General features: G+C 50.5%; 1 non-coding gene across 1 annotated transcript; it reads left to right on the forward strand.

Moving 5' to 3' along the window:
* Window positions 1-9,407: 9,407 nt before the first annotated feature.
* Window positions 9,408-9,480, forward strand: TRNAG-CCC (transfer RNA glycine (anticodon CCC)). The gene has a single exon. It is a non-coding gene; the product is annotated as a tRNA-Gly (tRNA).
* Window positions 9,481-21,195: the final 11,715 nt, after the last annotated feature.

Genomic DNA, 21,195 nt, shown 5'->3' on the forward strand with positions numbered 1-21,195 from the left:
ACATGTCTTAGAGGCCCCCTCTCCCAGCCAACACCCTGGCCATCTGCCATGCCCTGCTTTCCTCTGTTAAAAACCCTGCCAGGGGCTTTCCTGGTGATCCAGTGGTTAAGAATCTGCCTTGCAGTGCAGGGGACACTGGTTCCATCCCTGGTCTGGGATGATCCCACATGCTGCAGAGCAACTAAGCCCAGGTGGCGCAGCTACTGAGCCCACGCTCCAGAGCCTGTGCTTTGCAACAAGAGAAGCCACCACAGTAAGAAGCCCGCACACTACAACTAGAGAGTAGCCCCCACTCGCCAAAACTAGAGAAAACCCATGCGCAGCAACAAAGACCCAGCACAGCCAATAAGTAAATAAAAATTTAAAATATATATATATATATCTAAAACTCTGCCACCCAACCTGCCTCCAAACACCATGCTTCCATCACAAGGATGAAGAAGAGCCCTGGAGAAAAAGGAATGGAGCCCTTGTCCATCTACTGACTCAGCTGGGACTCCTCTGCCCAGCGTGACTGACTCTTCCAGAAGGGCTCAGAGCCCCCCTCCCTGCTTATACCTGAAGCAACTTTCCTTGATGCAACAGGCCCCGACGAGGGCAGTGTTCGTACAATCACATTGCTTCATCATCTGTTGAATCGCTACATTTTCTTAGGACTTCATATCCTCAACCTGACCCCTTGAATGCCCACTGGGGTTCATGCACTCTGACCCAGGTGGGTTGTCCACGTTACTTCAAGTCCCTGGCAGACAGCATTCTGCACAGAGACAGTTGAGTCACAGCATCAAATCTGTTATCAGACAGTCTTTTACATCCTCCTGCGGCCTGTCTCCCTCCAGGGAATTTAGAACAGGCTAGGCCTTGTGAATTATGTTACTAGAACATCAGCAATCAGTTTTGTTCAATGACTAGCTCTGAAATTATTGGAAAGGGTAGAATTCAGAAAAGCCTGAAAGAATCTCTAATACAATAATTACAGTTTTATCATCAGTAATCATAGGGACTATTTACTGAGTGTTTCAACTGTGTGTCTGGCACTATACTAAAGCATTCTATGCCATCAGTGAATTCTTCGGCACCCTCTGAGGTCAGCATCATCCCAGTTTCACAGAGTATGACATGAAGCCTCGGAGAGGATAAGTCACACAACCAGGAAATTGTAGAACCAGCCTGTGCTCTTAAGGACCAGCTCCAGACTTGTATCTATAGAACCGGCTTCCTGGGTGTTTTGGATATAGAGGTTTACTCTGTCACCACCTCCCCTCAGCATCCCCTTTGCAAAGGAGGAAACTGAGTGGCAAGGATTTCCCCAAGGTGAGTCCCAGGGTTGTAAGGAGAACCCAAGCTTGCAGTCTATATACTGTACCCCAAGCAGGAATATGCACCCCATCTGAGGCCACCAAGTCTTACCAGCTTCCTAAACATTGGTGAGTGGGTTAACTCAAGATCATAGTAGCTTCCTCTGAAGCCTGGAGTTGAGGGAAAGATGGGACTACAAACTAGTCCAGATAAAGATCCAGTTAAGAGGGGAGAGACCTTGAAGAATCACATTGACCTCTCAGCCTGAAACATCCCAGAAGGCCCAGATGACCTGGTCCCATACAGTCACTGTGCCCCCGAAAGGCTGGATCAGGAGGGGCAGAGCCCCGCCTAAAGTCAGTGGCAGAACCCAGGTAGAACCCTGGTCTCCAGGAGCCCTCCACTTGAACTGCACCCCCCCCCCCCCCCAAGTAAAGTTTCTCAGGTCATCTCATTCCCATTCTCCCTACAATAGGACTCCATCCGGGGACGCTGGCGCTCCCTCTCCTGGGGTAACAGATGAGAGCAAAGTCCCTGGGCCTGACCAGAGGAGCGTGAGGACCAAAGGGGTCCCCAGGTTCCTACTGGCTCAGATGATAGAGGGTGAATGGCGGAGAGCAGGGACTTGGACAAATTCTGTTAGGGGGGTGGGGAGGAAGCTCTGGGGGTAGGGAGGGGGAACTTGAGGGCCCCAAACACCTGTGCCTGGAGTTACTCCCGCATGAGTGTCCCCAAGGAAACCCTCAGGCTCTGCAAACAGGCGACGACGACCCAAAGCCCCGCTGAGCACCTGGCTCTTTCAGACTCCCCCCAGGACTGTCCCCCAGCGGTTCCCAGCCAGCGACAGGGGAGGCGGAACGGGGTGCTGTCTCCTCCGGCTCCCGGGGAATCTAAACAAAGACTAGGGCAGAGACCGCTCCCTCCCTCGGGAGCTCGACGTGGCGTGGCGACCAGGGGACGGGCGGGGCGGGCGGGGCCTCCCATCGCTCCCGGCGCACTCGGAGCAGCGGGGACCCTTCCTCCGGGCGCCTGCAGGAGGTGAGGAGCAGGCCGATCAAGCCCGGCTCTCCGCTGGGTTCGGGTGTCCCGGTGTCTAGCTTGCTGCGGGAGGCGGAAGCCGCGCGCCCAGGAACCGCCTCCCGGGTCCAGCCCCCAGGCCCGGCGCAGCACCGGGACAAGCGCCCACCCTCCCCGCGCCCTCGTGGGCACGCCCCCCGCGGCGCGCCGCCCCCGGCCCGGCCCCCGCCCGGCCCCCGCCCTCAGCAGCGGTGGCTCTGCGGAGGGGCCCCGGGTTGCCCGCACCTGCACCCGCGCGTTGGCGGCGGCGGCGCGGAGGCCTGGCTCCCCGCCTGCGCGTCTGTCTTGCTCGCGTCTCTCTAGGTGAGTCGGCTGCGCCCCGAGGCCCATCTCCCGCCACCCCCCGGCCACTGCAGCCGCGGCTGGCGCCACCGCCTCGGTGCAGCCCCCGCGCGCGACCCAGACCCGCGAGCCGGCCGCCTCGTAGCCGGGCCGCTCTTCGCCTAGGAGGGCGGCATCTCCTCCCCACCCCACTCCACCCCGCCAGGGCTCTTCCTCTTCGCCTTCCCGGCCCGACACGGGGACCCCCCCCCACCCCGGCCAGGGCCACCGCCGCACCGCGCCCCCCGCGCCTCCCCGATCGCGACGTCGGGGGCGGCAGGGCCTTTTTGTACGCGCGGCGGGCAGAGGGGCCCCCTCCCGTGGCCTCCCGGAGTGTCACCCGCGCCCACCCCGCGCTCTCTCTCCGCCTCCCGGAGTTCACCCGGACCAGGTGGCGGCGGGCGCCTTTTAGGGGTGCGCGGTCGTGCAATTGGTGGATTTTTTTAAACCGGTTTGGAGGGGGGGAGCGCGGCGTGGGGGGCGGCGAGAGCGCTCCCGGCTCCCGGCGGCTCCTCCTGCTCCGCTCCTCGCTTCCCTCCTCGCCTCCCGCGCTCCTGTCCCTGGCCCCGCCGAGCGCACTCCCCCGACGCCGTAGCCGCGAGCCGGGCAGCGCCGGACGCCGAGATGAAGGTGCTGGGACACAAGATCGAGCTGCTGACAGGTATCGCCGACCCTTCCCGGCCGCCGCCCCTCGGCGCGGCCTCGCCGCCAGCTACTTTCCGAGTCGGAGCAGGAGCCGGGCGCGGTGGCGGCGGCCAGGGCTTTGGGGTGTCTCGGGTTGGCGCAGGAGGAGGGGGTGCGGACACCAGCTCATTCCTGCCTTGCGCGCTGCGGGCTCCTGTGCAGAGCCGGGCCCCGGGAGGTGACTTGGGGCGGTGCCCTGCCCGGCTTTGCTCTCCGAGTCTCCGCGGTCGGCGTCGGGGTGGGTAGAGCGCTTGCTGCCGGGATGTGGTCGGGGGAGCGGCCCGCTGGAGTCAAGCTCTAGTCAGGGCTTCAAAAGAAGAAAGGGAGCTTGGAGCCCCTGCCACTCTATCAGCGTCGATCGGCTCCCCCCAAGAAAGAAGCTCCCTGGGCTCCAACAGACTTCGGGGCTGGCGAGGGAGGGGGCTCGGATTCCCGGCTCCCTGTGGCAATCTGAGCAGCCTCCCTGGGAGGAGAAGTTACTCGCTGGGAGTAGAGGCCGGTGACCAGGAGAATGCGGAGCCAGACTGGACCCTGATGACCAGGAAATTTCAGCCTTGGGCCGCTCTGAAGAAGTGGCCAGCCACTCTGCTGGAAACCACATCCCGGGAGCAGCGGCTGGAAGCAAAAGAGGACACTGGGTCTGCTCTGGAGAAGAGGAAGGAGAAGGGGCAAGGGGTCTGGAGGGTGGAGACACTCTCCCAGACAGGAAGGGCCAACCCTACTGGTGGCTCCTGTGGTCTCCCCAGGGGAGAGGTGCAGAGAGACCTAAACAGGAGGATGGGGGCTGGGAACAGCAGGGAGGTCCAGATGCCCCCAGGTGCCGGGCTCTGGGGTGCCCAGTCAGCGTGTACTGCAAGGACACATGGGTTCCAGAAAATGTCCTCTGGCACCTGGGAGGTTCAGTCCCTCACCTGGAGGACCTTGCCACCGGGTGCATGGGAACAGAGGACAGGACAGGGAAGGGGGCTTGGTGTGGGGACACACTAAGGAAGCAGGTTGGAGCCCGATGTGGGAGATAAGGGGAGGAGAGATCTGAGCGTGTGGCAGCATTTGAACTGCACCCTAAAAGACAGATTTTCTATTAATGGAGAGGGAGGCAGTGCTACAGGCTGAAGAATGGAGGGACCAGCATATGCAGAGGGCTTGGGATAGGAGCGAGGCTTGAACTAAGCAGAGGCTGGAGGGCTGGAGCGTGTGTGATGGAGTGCGGGGGAGGGGTAGGTAAAGTTTGGAGTTGTGGGTATGGGTTCAAGTAATGGTGAGCCCTCCTTGGCTCAGGCCAGGCTCGTAGAGAAGAGGAGATGGGCGCTGTTCCTGGAGCACTGGGAACACTGACCAAGCATACAGAAGAGCAAGATCTGAGCCCAGTTAGCCAACAGCTCCCCCGCCAGTTCCCTGCCTATTTTCTTTGTAGAACTCACCTGAGGCAGGCCAGTCCTCCCGACTTCAAAGGGAATTGCACAGGTGGCTGGACTTGTTAATCCCCCAGAGCGAAAGTTTTCACCACTCCGTGGGTGGGTTTTTAGAGCTCGCCACACAGGACAGAACTCCTGGATCCTTCTCCTTTAGCCCCAGAAGGGCCTGGAGGAGGAATATTGGTGGGAGACATGTGTGGGGGCTCTGGTGGGGCTCCAGGCTTTGGGGTCCCAATACAGTGTACCCTCATCCTCCGGCTACACAGGTTAGGGCCCCTCCTCCCTCATCAGACAGACTTGCCCACTTCTTGCAGACTCTGTGCCCCGGCCAGGCTGGAACAGGGCTCCCTCGGTCACTGTCTTCAGTCCTGGGTCCCATTGCCATTTTCTCTCACCAGGCCCTGGGAGACAGGGCATGCCTCCGCTCCAGTGGTTTTTCCAGCCTTCTCTCTTTCTCCAACTCCCTCCCATCCTCTTACTGGTCTCACCAATCTGGGTTCTATCCCAGTCCCTCTGCAGGCCAGCTGCATGACCTCAGATAGGTGGCTTAACTTCTCTGACTCCAGTTTTCTCATCTCAGAGGTGAAACTGTTGACCCCTCCCTCTGTAAGCTGGGGTGGAGCTTGCTGAAATGGCACAGGAGACACTCCTGGCTGGGGCCTGGCCCCTGGTGGGCACCTCGCAGGCTTCATCTCCCCTCAGGTCCCTTGGTCTTAGCTGTCCCTGTGATGGAGAATCCAGCTGCCCTGGCTGATTGGTCACTGGGAAGTCTGGATCTGCTTTCACCCGCTTTATCCCTGTTGCATGCATCTGTGGAAACCTGACCCATCTGCTCCATTGGCCGATGAGCAGGTCACAGGTGGTGGCTGGTTTCTTGTGGTGGCATACAGTAAGCGCTCAATAATTGTTGACTGAGCCAGGCTCAGCAACATCTCCAGGATAATTTCATAGAGGTCTCCAACTCCCTGCCTGCACATCAGCATTAGCAAATTATTTCACTGAACTGCTGTTCAATTGATGTTTATTGAGCTGTTTATAGTTTTCACATTCTCCCATTTCATTATTGTGATCATTTTACCAGTGAGGCCAGTCTCTGCCTCATGTCAAATGGCTGAGAAGAGGTGGTGCTTTGTTTCGAACCTGAGTCCTGACCCCTGAGCCCTGAGCCATCCTATGTGTTTCTAACTGCCTGGCTCCTCCAGGCCAGTCTCACAGCTGCTCTACCCTTCACTTTCCTCATCTGTGAAATGGGCTCGTCCTGGTGCGGCCGACAGTAGTGAGACTGCGTAAAATGTCGAGAGCAGCTGGCAGGTGGGCAGCGAATGGCAGAGGTGGGGCTGTTGTCCCTAAGCTATGTCCTGGGGTCTCCTCCCCTTCCCTCTGTGCTCCAGTCACCGGATCCCTTCTTCAGGGAATTTCCAGCTCCTTTCTTCCTCTGGACTCTCCACACAATCCAGGCCTCCTGAGATGTGCCTCTGGGGGACTCTGCTTCAGCCTTAGGTTCCCCGTCACATGAGAAGGGGAGACATGATTTTCTAGGGTTGGGTCCTGCTGGTCTGATGCCCACAGCTCTGACACAAGGTAGGGAAAGCTAGGTCCCCCTCACTTATGGGGCTGGAAGGATGCCCGTGAATTGTTATGGGCAGCCTGAGCCTGTCTTTTTGTTTCAGCGAGAAGAGGGGGTTGTCCTTCGCCCTCGAGCAATGCTTAGGCGGCCAGCACCTAGTTTCCAGATGCCCTTCCAGGATGCTCCCGCACAGCGAGAGCAGGGATTCAGGAATCAGAGGGTGTGAATGTCAGAGTCTCCTCTCTGCTCTCAGCTCCTGAGCATATTCTTAATTTCTCCAAGTCTCCGTCTGTCTATCAATAAAATGGGAACAAAGGCCCTCCCTCGTTAGTGTGGTAAGAAGGACCCAGGACTCTGTCCTGCCCACGCACAAGCTCTCTGAGGCCTCAGAGGACAGACGCTCGGTGCCTTTTTTTATTCCTTAGTGAGATGGGAAAAGTGGGACATTTGTCTGTCTGCAAGCAGGAAGGTGATGGTTTTCGTGCATTTGTTCTCCAGCAGTCTGTCTCTAGGAGGGTTTGGAGTCGGAGCTCTAAAACGGCAGATTGAAGGCTCTGAAAAATGGTCCCTTGGGAGCCTCAGTATTAGATGCTGGAAACTTTCAAAAATATGCTTGATGTGTGATTAGAAAGCCGAACTTTGGCCAGTTCAGTCTGGAATTTTGGTATCATTTTAACGTGTGGAATGTGTATTTAAATAGTGTTAGATTGTGGGCAGGTATATCTCTGACCCATTTATTTATATGTGGGGGAAACTGAGGCATAGATTTACCAACCCCCCCCCCCCCCACCAGGACCCTGAATCCTCATTGCTAGCCCATCCATTTTAGTAAACTTCACTGCTTCACTCAGGTGCTGGCTTCAGGTGTGAAGGGACACGTGGGCTGCTGGACCAGGTGGGAGAGGAGCCGATACTTACACGGGGTGTGGGGAGATGGGCAAGCTGTCCCACTGCTTCAATTTTATGAAGGGCAAGATGGCAGTGATGTATCAAAAGCTCAAAAATATGTATGGTCTGTGACTCAGCAGTTGAATTTTTAGGAACAAATAAAGATGTGTTCAGAGGTATTTGTTCAAGGATGTTATCACCTAGTTGCTTATAGAAAGGAAAGAAAAACAACTGGAGACAACTTAAACGCCTAACAGTAGGGGAGGCTAAATAAACAGGAGCACACTCGCAGCAGGGAAGCTCAGGCAGCTGGAACTAGGCTACTGGAAGTCACTTGCCCACCTGAACAGATGTCTCCTGATATACATATAATAACGTGATGACAGCTCACACTTCTCTGGCATTTGTCGTGTGCCAGGCACAGTCCAAAGCACTTTCTATATGTTAACTCACCCTATGAAATATGTGCTGTTATTTCCTCCGTTTAGACAAATGAGGAAACCAAAGCCCAGAGAAGTTAAGTAACTTGCTTAAGGTCACACAGATGGCAAGTAACTGGCTGAAATTTCAACCAGGAGATCTGGCTCCAGAGTCCAAAAGATGTTTCAGAACAGTGTTTTTTGTTTTTAAATGTACAGATTAGCACTGGAAGTGAAAAGGGATAAGCAAAAATGTTAGCAGTGGTTTCCTCTGGTTACTAGGATCATATGTGATTTTTTACTTCTTTTTGCTCTTCTGTCTGACTTTTCTCAGTGAATGTGTATTGCATGACATTCAAGTTCTATTTTTAAAAATGAAAAATTAACAAATGCATAGGGGAACGTGCAAAGCTCTAGGGGTCTGATGAAACCAGAATTCCTAGGGGAATTCTAAAAGCGGTCTGAACTCTGCTTTTGTGGAGAGGGTATGTTCTTGGAAAACTCTAGGGAGGAAGGGTCATCACGGTAGATATTGAACTTGCCTTTCCATAAGTATAGAGAGGAGGAAGTCATTGTAAGCAAAGTGGATAACACACAGCTGGGGTGTGTGTGTGTATGTTTACACACGTGCTAGGGTGAATTTTAGCCCCCAAATATATTATGATCCTAATTCCCAGAAGGGCTTCCCTGATGGCTCAGCAGGTTAAGATGCAGGAGACACAGGTTGGATCCCTGGGTCAGGAAGATGCCCCTGGAGGAGGAAATGGCAATTCACTCTGGTATACTTGCCTGGGAAATCCTATGGACTAAGGAGCCTGGTGGGCTGCAGTCCATGGGGTTGAGAAGAGTCAGGCACAGCTGCACACACGCGCACACAGACCTTGTTTGCAGTACGTGGGGTCTTCAGTTGCGGCACTCTTAGCTCACTCTTAGTTCACACTTCGGTTGTGAACTCTTAGCTGCAGCATGTGGAATCTAGTTCCCTGACCAGCGATCGAACCTGGGCCCCCTGCATTGGGAGTGCAGGGCCTTAGCCAGTGGACCACCAGGGAAGTCCCAATCCTAAGGTGCTTTAAACACCAAACCGACCAAAATGACCATACGTCTTTAGCCCCATAACCTATTGAGGACCTTTGAGGTCCTTTGAGGACTGAGATTTTTTTTCAGTTTATGTTGGGGCAGGGGTGGGGAGAGCAGCGTAGGCCCTGTGTGCCTGGTGATGCTCCAGTCCTGGGCAAGTGAGAATCCTGGCCTGTCCTGCCTGAGCACACACCTGCTCCTCACCCATCAGGTGAGAGCTCTGGGTTCAGACCCCATCTCTGTGGTGATGGACCCATCACCCCATTGACAGCACCCTCTGGCTCGAGTTTAAGCCAACTGCCTGGGCTTTCCCCTCAACCCCAACTTCTTTTTCCCAAGGCCTTCTGGACCCATAAACAGCAGCTCTCTCCCTCCAGTGGCTCAGGACAAACCCAAATCACCCTGGACTCTTCTCTGTCTCTCATGCCCCACATCCTATCCACCCGCAGCTCCCGCCAGCTCTACCCTCAGAATATACCGGGCCACCACCTCCACCCAGGCCTTCAGCATCTCTTTCCTGGATTACTGCAATGACTGGTCTCCCTGCTCCCACCCCCATGCCCTAGGTCTGCTCCACACATAGCAGGAGAAGGGAGACTTTAACATGGAAATCCTATCACAGCATCCTGCTGCTCAAAACCCTCCAAGGCAGAGACTTCTCTGGTGGTCCAGTGGCTAAGACTCTGCACTCCCAATGCAGAGGGTTCAGGTTCGATCCCTGGTCAGGGAACTAGATCCCGTGTGCTGCAACTAAAATCTCCCACATGCTGCAACTAAAGATTCTGCATGCTGCAACTTAAAAAGAAAAGATCCCACATACTGCAACAAAGACCCCACATGCCACAAGTAAGGCCCAGTGCAACCAAATAAATAAATATTTTCAAAAAACCAAAACCTCTAAGTTATCTCAGGAAAAGCCAGAGTTATTCTAACAAACCTTCTAGATGAAACGTGATCTGATGCCTCCTCCACTGTTCAGTCTTGGTCCTTACCCCTCCCTCCCCGCTCCCCTCGATTCACTCTGCTCCAGCCTCACTGGCTGCCTTCCTCACATCTACCCCCAGGCAAACACCTGCCTCACGGCCTTAGCACTTGCTGTTCCCTCTGCCCTGAGCACTCTCCTAGGCATCCACACAGCCCCCTCCCTCAGCTCCTCCACGCCTTTGCTCTCATCACCTTCTCAGGGAGGCCTACTCTTACACTCTGTTTCAGATCACAGCCTCTCGCTCCTCCCCCTACTGTGAAGTTGCTTCCTGGTGCGCCTGGCATGTCTGGCACACCGTGTGTTTACTTGGATTTGTTGATTGGAATTCTCCTGAAAGTTCCCCAGATGTAGGGCTTCTTGTCTGTAATCATCAGTCTTTTATCTCCGGTGCCTGAAACAGTACCTGGCACATAGGAGGTCAGTATTTGGCGATTGAATGAATGAGTGAATAAATGAAGGACGTAGACCTGAGCCACTCGGCCGCCCTGAGAGTGTGGTCGTTCCTGTACCACGCGGGCTGAGAATGGGGCGGGGGTGACATTTCCCCAACCAGGTACTGCTATAAGAAGAAATGGCCTGGGCTGAGTGGCACTGACACATGGCCCCACTTCTGCAGACACTGTATGTGACACGGGGAGACCCTGGGAGTGGCTCGGAGTGGGTGATTTCCTGCCAGGTGTGTGTTGTTCCTCAAAACAGGAATACAAGAGGCAATTCAGAGGGGATGGGGGCTTTCTGGGAGAGAAATACGCAGTCAGAAAGCTGCTCCTTCAGGCTCTCTCTTTCCTGCAGACCTGCGAGCTGGGGGAGACTTGTTGCCTTGTGTTACCCTGCTTTGAACCTTGCACAAACACCCAATATCTTTGTTTCCAGGCGTTTGCCAAATTAGACAAAGATAAAGAAATGAATCGAGGCACCTGTGTTGAAGAAACTTGAGAATTTGTGGCCCCAAGTGCCAGACTTTTAACTTTTTAACTTTTGAATGTGGGTCATGGTTAGCAGTGTTGATGCAGCTTCTGTGAGCCTGTGAGGGGTGGTCTGGAAGGGGCTGGCTCACTCTCTGAAGTGAGAATGCTGCCTGCTGCAAAGAGGATCTGCGGGCCTGGAATTTCCCTGTGTCCCCTTGGGCAGGCCCCATCCTGTTCCTTTTCTTTGGGTTCCTTTAGCATGTTAGGCTGGGACTCCAAGAAAAATGTCCCAAGTTTAAATTAGCTTCGATGGTATGTGACAGAAAGCCAAGGATAACAATAATGGATTAAACAGCAGAACAGAAACACACAGACATAGAAAACAAATTTATGGCTACCAAAGGTGAAAGTGGGAGGAGGGATAAATTAGGAATTTGGGATTAACAGATACACACTACTCTAAAATAGATAAACAAGGACCTACTGTGTAGCACAGGGAACCATATTCAATATCTCATAATAACTTGTAACAGAAAAGAATCTGAAATATATATGTAATATATAAAATATATATATATAACTGAATCATTGCTCAATACCTGAAACTAACACTACATTGTAAATCAAATATGCCTCAATTAAAATATAGATAAAAGAAGATAAAAGTTTCCCTCTTTTATAAGCAGAGTCTAGAGATAGGCCATCCAGAACTGTGGCTTCATGATTCTCAGGAACTTAGACGCTATCTATAGTGCCACTCTAGCACCTTTAGTATCCAGCCTCAGGGTCTAAAATGGCTGCTCAAGTTCCCACCATCACATCTGTATTCCAGTCAGCGAAAAGAAGGAAGGGTTGAAGAATGGCATGTCTCCTCCCTTTAAGACCACTATCCCAAAGTCACATGATTCCATTTATATCTAACTGGCTGATTGTTGTCATAAATAGGCTTTATTCCCTTGTCTACCTACTCATCTAAAATTTGGGGATCTAGTATTAAGAGTATCAAGGGGAGAACAGATACTGGGGGACAATTAACGATCTCTGCCCCAGTAGGACTTTTTCCTGGCTCCATACAGAAGCCGCTTACATGGAATATATTGTTGGGATTCCAATTCTGTCTGCCCTTGGTCTGAGGGTTGGAGGTTTGTTATGTCTGTGTTTAATGTCTGGAACCATGTTGTGTACAGAAACAGAGTTCACACATGGGTGCTGTGCCTCAATGGAAGAAAATTTTATAAAAGAGCTATGTTACGGCAACTCTCAGATACACATTTTCTTAATGACATCTCTGACATATATCCTCTCTTGGTGAGGTGGGCACCAGGACCACTGTTTTGCCATCACGGTACACCAGAAGGTGTAGTCTGGTGGGAAATCCTGGAGGTGGTAGCGGAGCCCTCTTGGGAAATGCTGTACCAGCGACATTCCTGATGTCAGAGGAGCTGGGACTCCATGGAAAAGCACAGCCAGCCACAACCTCAAGACAGAGTGGGACTTCCCTGGTGGTCCAGTGGTTAAGAATCCACCTACCAACGCAGAGGATGCAGGTTCAATCCCTGGTCAGGGAAGGTTCCGCATGCCGAGGAGCAGCTAAGCCCACCACAGCTACTACAGCCAGCAAGCTCTAGAGCCTGTGCTCGACAACAAGAGAAGCCACTGAAATGAGAAACCCTCGCACTGCAGCTAGAGAGTAGTCCCCTTAGAGAAAGCCCTCTTGCAGCAGCGAAGACCCAGCACAGCCAAAAAAAGAGAGCAATTCAGAAACATCGGATCCTGAATGTGAAGAAGTTTTAGGAAGAACTGATGCAGTTTATTTCACTTCTATTTTTTTTTCACTTCTATTTCAAGAATTTATAAGCATTGTACAGCAACTATACTTCAATTTTTCTAAAAAAAAAAATTATTTATTTTAATTGGAGGTTCATTACTTTATAATATTGCAGTGGTTTTTCCATACATTGTCATGAATGTACACATGGGTGTACACATGTCCCCCATCCTGAACCCCCCTCCCACCTCCCTCCTCATCCCATCCCTCAGGGTCATCCCAGTGCACCGGCTGTGAGTGCCCTGCTTCATGCATCGAACTTGGACTGGTCATCTATTTCACATATGATAATACACATGTTTCAATGCTGTTCTCTCAAATCATCCCACCCTCGCCTTTTCCCACAGAGTCCAAAAGTCTGTTCTTTCCATCTGTGTCTCTTTTGCAGTCTCGCATATAGGGTCATCATTACCATCTTTCTAAATTCCATATATATGTGTTAATATACTGTATTGGTGTTTTTCTTTCTGACTCACTCTGTATAATAGGCTCCAGTTTTGTCCACCTCATTAGAACTGATTCAAATGCGTTCTTTTTAATAGCTGAGTAATATTCCATTGTTACACTTCAATTTTTTAAAAAAGAAAAAACTTATAAGAGTGGTAGATGTGGGTCTAAGTCTAAAATAATAAAATATTTTTAAAAATTAATTACCAAAAGTTCTGAATGATAGGAACTCATTATGTTAGTGACAGTTCTGCAGTTACTTTGTGTGTATAGTAAGAATGAGCAAATAAACAAAAATATTGGGGATGATGATAGCCAGGTTTCTCACTGTGGAAGAAAAACAATTACAAATAATGAAAGGGGGAGGTTAGAATAAACTGAGTGGTATTGAATTGGAATTAGAGATGTCAGTATAAATTCCAGATTTTTAACAGATATACAGATACATACATAGATGGAGAAAAGTGTGTGTGTGAGGCAGAAAAAATATAAGATGAGTTTGGAGTAAATTAGAAGCTACTAAAAAATTTTAAAAGACAGTGAATGGTGAAAGGACCCAAGAGCCAACTTAACTCCCAATGGCCAAATCTGGCACAATCAGAACAATAAAATAATAATGGAAATGGATTATAACCCATAGAATAAAATAAGTAATTGAATAAATCAGTGAATGGAGAAGAAGAGACGACTCTGTTTCTTCCAGGAGAAATCCAATTAATAAATGTAGAAGGGATGAAGGAAATAGAAAACGATCATCAAGAAAATTCCACTGTAATAACTGTAGGCAAGACTCATCCACGGTTGCTAAAATTAGTGGGCGGAAAGTATGATGAGAAACAAGATGTCTGCGTAGTCTCAAAGTGTCTTCCCACGAGATACGTGTTAGTTACAAAGGGGAAAATAGTAACTTTACACTGGAGAAACCCCAGAACCTGGGTCAGGTGGTCAAGCTTAAGGTTCCCCAGTAATGAGACATCTTGTACCCCGTGAAATGGCACAGTGGCAAGGGCACATCTCTTCTGCTGTATTCTCGTGAAAAATACAAACCCTCGGTCTAATCATAAAAAAAAAAAAAAAAGAGAGACAAACCCAGACTGAGGGACAGTCTACAGATTTTAACAACTCAGTGTTTCTCGGGTGTCAGCATCATAAAAGACAGACTGAGGAACTGTCCCTGAGTGGAGGGGACCACGTGGCAGCTAAGGGTAGGGTGGCATCCTGGATGGGGAGACTGCTGGAAAACTGGTGAAATTCAGTGACCGTCTGCAGATTGCATCACCGGATTATATCAGTATTTTCTTTCCTGGTTTCTCTAATTGTTTAAGGTTCTGTAGCATGGTGACATTCTAGAGGAAGCTGAATGAGGAATATGTGGGAAGTTTCTGTGCTTTTTTTTCTGTGATTTTTCTATAAATCTGAAATTATTTCAAAATAAAAAGTTAAAATGTAGGGGGCAGTATTAATGTCATCAATAATTTTTTTTTCTTTTCTATTGGTACATAAAATGTTAGTGTCAGCTCTAATTGATGGTATCTTAGATTTGATAAGATCGGCTATGTAGAATAAAAGTCTCCTTTTAGAGTCTTCCAAATACATATTCTTCCTCTGAAATGAGCATTGTTATAGTTACCCTGATTCATTCGAGGACCTTTTTTCTTTTTTAATTTGCAAATAAATGTACCTGTTCCATGTGTGTATTTTTCACATAAATGGGCTTATTTATTTATACTTATTATTCTGTGCCATGCCTTTTTCTCTTACCTGCCTATTTTAGAATGCCTTCCCTATCTGTTTGAGTGGAGCTGCCTCATTTTTTAAATAGCTGTGTGGTGCTCTGGGGTATAGATGTGCCAGGGTTTATTTAACCATTCTCCTGACATTTATTTTCCTTGTGATGATTCTTTTCACTGTTTTTCCTATTCCAAAGAGCGCTTCGGAGTACACCCCTGTGCATAGCCTCTTCATGTTTTTCTTCAGGATAAATACCTAGAAACAAAATTATTGAGAGAGATTTGCATTTTTACAAACTACCAACTTGCCCACCAAATCAAGTTGAACCCACTGCAGTCCAGCCAGTGGTGTATGAGAATATGTATCATTTCCCCACAATCTCATTGACACTGAATGTTACCAATCATTTAATACTTTACAGTCTGAGCAAAGATTCATTCATTCATTCATTTCATGCCATTCAACAAACACACTCGTGTCAGAAAATATTAACAATTTATTTTCATTATTATTGCTGTTGTCATTGTTGTGGGCAGGTGATGGGGAGAAGCATTTCAGGCAGAGGGAAGAGCATGCACAGAAGCACGTGCTTCCTGCAGGAATAATGGGCCGACTGAGTCAGCTGGGGTCTTTAGCTGTGAGTGTCAGCATCCAAATATGGCTGCCTTCAGCACAGTGGGAGTCTGTGTGTGTGTGTGTGTGTCTGTGTGTCTGTGTCTGTGTGTGTGCATGTGTGTGTCTGTGTGTGTGTCTGTGTGTGTGCGTGTGTCTGTGTGTGTCTGTGAGTGTGTGTCTCTGTGTGTGTTTCTGTATGTGTGTCTGTGTGTGCATGTGTGTGTCTGTGTGTGTGTCTGTGTGTCTGTGTGTCTGTTTGTGTCTGTGTGTGTGCGTGTGTGTGTCTGTGTGTGTGTGTGTCTGTGTGTGTGTCTGTGTGTTGTGTCTGTGTGAGTGTCTGTGTGTGTCTGTGTGTGTGTGTCTGTGTGTGTGTATGTTTGTGTCTGTGTGTGTGTCTGTGTGTGTGTGTCTGTGTGTTGGCAGGGTGGCGGTGGTTGTGGAGAGATAGGAATTCACGAGCCCAAATCAAGGAGGAAGCAGGAGACGTGGTCTAGGTCAAGTTCAGCATCAAGCAAGGGGCTGTAATGGGAGAGGGAATGGAGGCTGGCCAGAACACAAGCTCATGTTCCCTGCAGCCTCCTGTTAGGCCATCTACCCCAGGGAAACAGAACCTGTGTGGAGTAGGGTTTGTTTGTTGTTTATGGGGTGGGGGGGCAGTCGGCCGCAATGCAGCCTGCAGGATCTAAATTCTCTGGTCAGGAATTGAACCTGGGGCCCTGGCAGTGAGAGCACTGAGTCCTGAGCCACTGGACCACCAGGGGATTCCCTAGAGTCGGGTTTAAGAGCACGGGCTCTGGGGTTGCTCCCTGGATGTGCCACAGGGGACTTGCACCAGTCACTCCCTCCGTGCGCCTGTCCTTGCCTCACCTGTGAGATGGGGATGCTGAGGGCAGGTCTGTCTCCATCCCAGGCCTCTGAGGTCAGCGACTGGACAGTGAGAGTGATATGACGAGGCCCAGCTACTTGGACAGCTCTCAACCCCCTACACAGTGCAGCTGGAAGCAAAGTTCCTGATTTCTGGCTCCCTGAGTTCTGGGACTTCTTTTCAAACTGCAGTGCTGGCGTGGTGTGGGTAGATGGAAGGGCATCAGGTGCCCAGGCTTGAACGTGAGTCTGAACCTGCCCTAAGCGACCTCCTTCTCAATCTGTGGCACGGACCCTTCCCCAGGGCGGAGCTGCCCAGGTCAGATTGGCTCTGCTCCTTGTTCCATTTGCTCGAGGCTCTTCTCGTAACGGGATGTCAATAACTAGGACTTTCAGGAGTGCAGCAACCACAGGGCGCCTTGGACCAAGATCCTGGCCATGACCTGGCAGAGATGCCCTTCCTCCAATGACTAAAAAAACAAGAAAGTCCACCTCTTTTATAGTTTGCTTTCTCCCTGTCCCACAAGATCTGGTTCACCTGCATACGCTAACTTCACCCTGTTGGTGTCTGGCCTTCCTTCTCCTTCAGCTCTTGTGTCTCTCAGGGGGGCAGCTCAAGGCGTTTTGGGGTGGGGAGCGATGCTCCACTGTGCTGCGGTGTCCCCAGGCAGCCTTCCTTGCCTCTGACTCCTAACCATTGTAGGCGCCCCCGCTTGCTGCTGCTGCTGCTAAGTCACTTCAGTCATACGACCCCATGGACTGCAGCCTACCAGGCTCCTCTGTCCATAGGATTTGCCAGGCAAGAGTACTGGAGTGGGTTGCCATTGCCTTCTCCTCCCGGTTGCTGGCAAGCTCAAATCCCTGCATGTATTTCCAGATGCCCCCTACTACTGACTGAGCTGGGCTTCTACTCAACGATGGCTTTATTCCATAGGATGCGTAACTGCCACTGATCAGTTTAATTGAAGCATTTATTGAATAGGTTCCGGGCTTCCCAGGTGGCTCAGTGGTAAAGAACTCACCTAGCTAATGCAGGAGATACAGGTTCAATCCCCGAGTTGGGGAGATCCCCTGGAGAAGGAAATGGCAAACCCCTCCAGTATTCTTGCCTGGGAAGTCCCATGGACAGAGGAGCCTGGCAGGCTGCAGTAGTCCATGGGGTCGCAAGCAGTTGGACATGACTGGGTGACTGCGCACCAACTACACACCTCAGGAACGATCATAGTAATCATTTACATTTCGAACCCTGTTAAGTCTGAGGGTTCACATGGCCCAGGTCTCAGCACAGAATCACATTTAAAGAAGCACAAAATCAGCAACCAAAAGTAATAGAAAAGAAATGCAATTCCTTTTAAAGAATTCACCCACCTTCACTCTGCTGTAGGGCCCCTTTCCGTCACCCAGCCAAAGAGCCCTTGCTTTCTCTCCCTCATCCTTTTCCTGTCCTTTTATTGCAAACATCAGCAGAGCCTCCCTGCCAGCAGGTATGTACCCTTCTCAAACAGGAGACAAGAGAGAAAGAAAGTCCTCCAAGTAGGCAGAAGAAGGTTAGGAGGACCCCAATCAACTCTGTGATTTTTGTCCCATCCAAATGGGTATAGAAATCTTCTATTTTAAAAGCACGTTTCTCAGACTCACAGATTTAGAGAATAAACTTATAGTTCCTGGGCTGAGGGGAAGACCGTGGGGAAGGGATAGGGAGTTTGGGATGGCCATGTACACACTGCTACATTTAAAAAGGATAAGCAACTAGGACCCACTGTATAGCACAGGGAACTCTGCTCAATGTTATGTGGCAGCCTGGATGGGAGGGGGGTTTGGGAGAGAATGGATACATGTGTATGTATGGCTGGGCCCCTTTGCTGTTCACCTGTAATTATCACAACATTGTTAATCGGCTATACCCAATACAGAAAAAAAAAGTTTAAAAAAATAAAAGAACACCTGGTATATAGTAAAAATACTAAAAATAACAACATTTCTATCTGTTGTCTTTGTTGTACCTCAAAGCTTTCTGAGGTGGGCAAAGGGAGGCTACCACTCCCATTTTGCAGCTAAGCAATCCTGTTAGTGGCTCGCTCAAAATAAAGCTAGGCAGTGAGTGATACAGAAGAGATTCCAGTAACTGCAGGCCTAACCACTGAGAAGCTGAGGGTTGGAATTCTTCCCAGGCCCATTTGTTTCTAACACTCTGTGTTGCCTTTAGGGACGTGGGGGTTAAGAGGAGGGGAAAGACAGAGTGAAAAGGCCCATCGCTATGGCTCCAAGACCCCCTCCCCCCCGGGCACCTCCCACCCCACCTGCTCTGTGCCCCCTGACTCTGTACAGACCTGACTCAGGCTTCCTTGCGGGACTTGATAGGAATCTCACTCTCTTTTTTGAAAGCTTTTTTGCAGCTTTATTGAGATACCAAAGTTGACATATAACATCATATAATAAGTTTAAGGTGTACAATGTATTGATTTGATAGGAATCTCGTTTTCTTGTAACATTGTCTAGCTGCCGTCTTTTACTTTTTAGAAATCATTTCTTTCTTGACTATGCTGGCTCTTTGTTGCTGCTCTGGCTTGTGCAGCGAGCAGGGGGCTTCTCTCGCTGCGGAGCACAGGCTTCTCGCTGTGGAGCACGGGCCCTAGGGCGCCAGGCTTCCGCACCTATGGGTCGCTGGTTCTAGAGCACAGGCTCAATAGCTGTGGCTCACGGGTTTAGCAGCTCTATGGCCTGTGGGATCTTCCTGGATCAGGGATCGAACCCACGTCTCCTGCATTGACAGGCAGATTCTTTACCACTGAGCCACCAGGGAAACCCTGCCTTTTTTCTCCCCATCACAACTCTCTTAGGAAGGAACTTGACTGCCACCACCCTGTGGGAATGCCTGCTGTGGCCTCTGTTCTGGAGCCCCACACCACCACCTGCTGGGCCGTGGGCTGTCCCTGTTTTCCTGGGGCTGAGACATCCCTGGTTCTCTGGAGTATGAGGTTTCTCTTTGCAGCCCCCTTCCCCACCACCCCCTCCCTCACAGGCCATCTGTCCCTGCACTGCCCACTCTCAGCCCTTTTAATAGCACCGTCCTTGGGGAGGATGGGTCTCCAGGGTGGTTTCGTAACAGACCTGGGTGAAGGCGGGGACATCCCAGTCCTGCCAAGGCGTTTAATTGAGTCGGGTATTCAGGGAGGTTGGAGGTGAAAGACGCCCTAATGGGGAAAAGACTTCCAGGGTGGGGGCCCTTCTTTCAGCTCCCCACCGGATGGAGGGATGAATGTGCACACATCAGAAAGAATGGAAGAGAAAGTGGGGGAGGGGAGAGAGGACGCCGTTCTAAAAATACAGCCCGTGTGCATTGTGTTAGCCGGTTTCCCTGGAAACCACTGGGAACAGAGAGCTCCAGGGTGGCACAAGGTGCGGGGACCTGGGCGCCTGGGCGGGCAGGGGCCTTCCTGCCTGGTCTCTCCGTGTTGGGGACCAGCTCTGCCAGGGACCAGCTCTGCCAGGGGTGGCGGCACAGAGCTGGATTAACTTTCCAGCAGGCTTGGGTGGCCAGCAGCGCCCCGCCTTAGTGCATCTCAACCCCAGACTAGACTGAGGTGGGGACCACCACGCAATCACAAGGCACCATCTTGATAACATTCTGAGGGCTAATGCTTCCTGCTTCTGATAGCATGGAAGGAAGCCCAGGGGAGGTCTGGAGCTGCAACCTGGTCTCAGGACCGCCCACAGGAAATGAGTTCCAGCCAATGTCCTTGGGTCCAGGCAACCGCTGTGCCCACTCCCCATCACTAGGGCTTCTATAGGGAGAAGCCAAAGGAGCAAGGGTGGGCAAGGAAGGGGGGCACCTTCTTGACCAACCAGCTAGTGGGATGGTCAGCCTTTCAGGGCAGAAAGGAAAGTCTGACGGCTTCACCTTTAAGAAAGACTGATAACAGAATTGGGAAGGAAGGAGAGGGGAGGGAGGGAGGCTGGGAAGAAGAATAGGAAGCGGTCCTTCCAGGACAGACAGTGTTACAGAACCAGCATGGGGCTGGATGAGGAATCCAAAGACTCCATTTCCAGGCCTGGCCCCATCTGGGCTTGCTCTGGAACTTCTCTGAGCTCTGGTTATCTCGTCGCATTTCCCATCAGGGTGAAATCTAACAACACAGGAAAGTGCCTTGGGAGCCGTGGAGTGCTTTGTCAGAATAAAGACTTGTTAATGATCTTCAGGTAGTCTTTCTTACTGGTTTTTTTTTCTCCCTGACTTCAGACTGTAGGTGCTAGTTTTCTGTCCTTCACTCTGGGATAATACCTGCTAACTTTATAAAAAGCCTTCCAGGCTGTTGTTGTTGTTGTTTTGGTGAAACTATTCATATTTCTCATAATTTGGGTAATATTGTGTGTGTTATAACTTCTTTTTAAAAATCTATTATAACACAAGCATTTTCTCACGTTATTAAATAATCTTACAAGTCATTGTCTTCCCTGTTTGTGGACACTTGGCTCCTTTTGTTTGTTTGTTTGTTTTTTTTTCCCTATTATAAATGGCACTGGGGTGAGCTTTCTTAGAGATAAATCATTAGATGCTAGTTTTCCTAAGGAAAGCATATGGTTTCCTTAGGAAATTTCTCCCAGGGAGAGGACTGCTGAGTCCAAGAGTAAGAACCTTTTAAATGATTTTAATTCAGTTCTATAAAACTGCCCTTCAGAAAGACGTACCAATTTATACACTCACAGCAGTATAAGGAAAGTGCCCATTTTGGTGCATCTTTGCCAGTGCCGCAAACCGTACCAATTCCATTAGCCAAAAATATATATATATCTTTGATGTCTAGTGCGCTTTAATATTTCCCCCTGTATTTATTGGCTAATTGTAATTCTTTTATGAGTTCTCAGCTCGTATCCCTGACTAGCGTTTCTCTTGGTGCATTCTTATTTATGCCATCCTACAGTCCCAGCGAAGAGTGGTGGTGCCAGGCTAGACGGATTGTGGGGTCTTGGCACCCTTTCTGTCTGCCTTTCCCCCAACACTGGATCCTCCAGACACACAAATGTGTACATATGACCCTTCCTCTCGTGGGGCTCAGAGGCCCAGAG

The sequence above is a fragment of the Budorcas taxicolor genome, chromosome 18 (genome assembly GCF_023091745.1).
Source record: "Budorcas taxicolor isolate Tak-1 chromosome 18, Takin1.1, whole genome shotgun sequence".
Classification (NCBI taxonomy): domain Eukaryota; kingdom Metazoa; phylum Chordata; class Mammalia; order Artiodactyla; family Bovidae; genus Budorcas; species Budorcas taxicolor.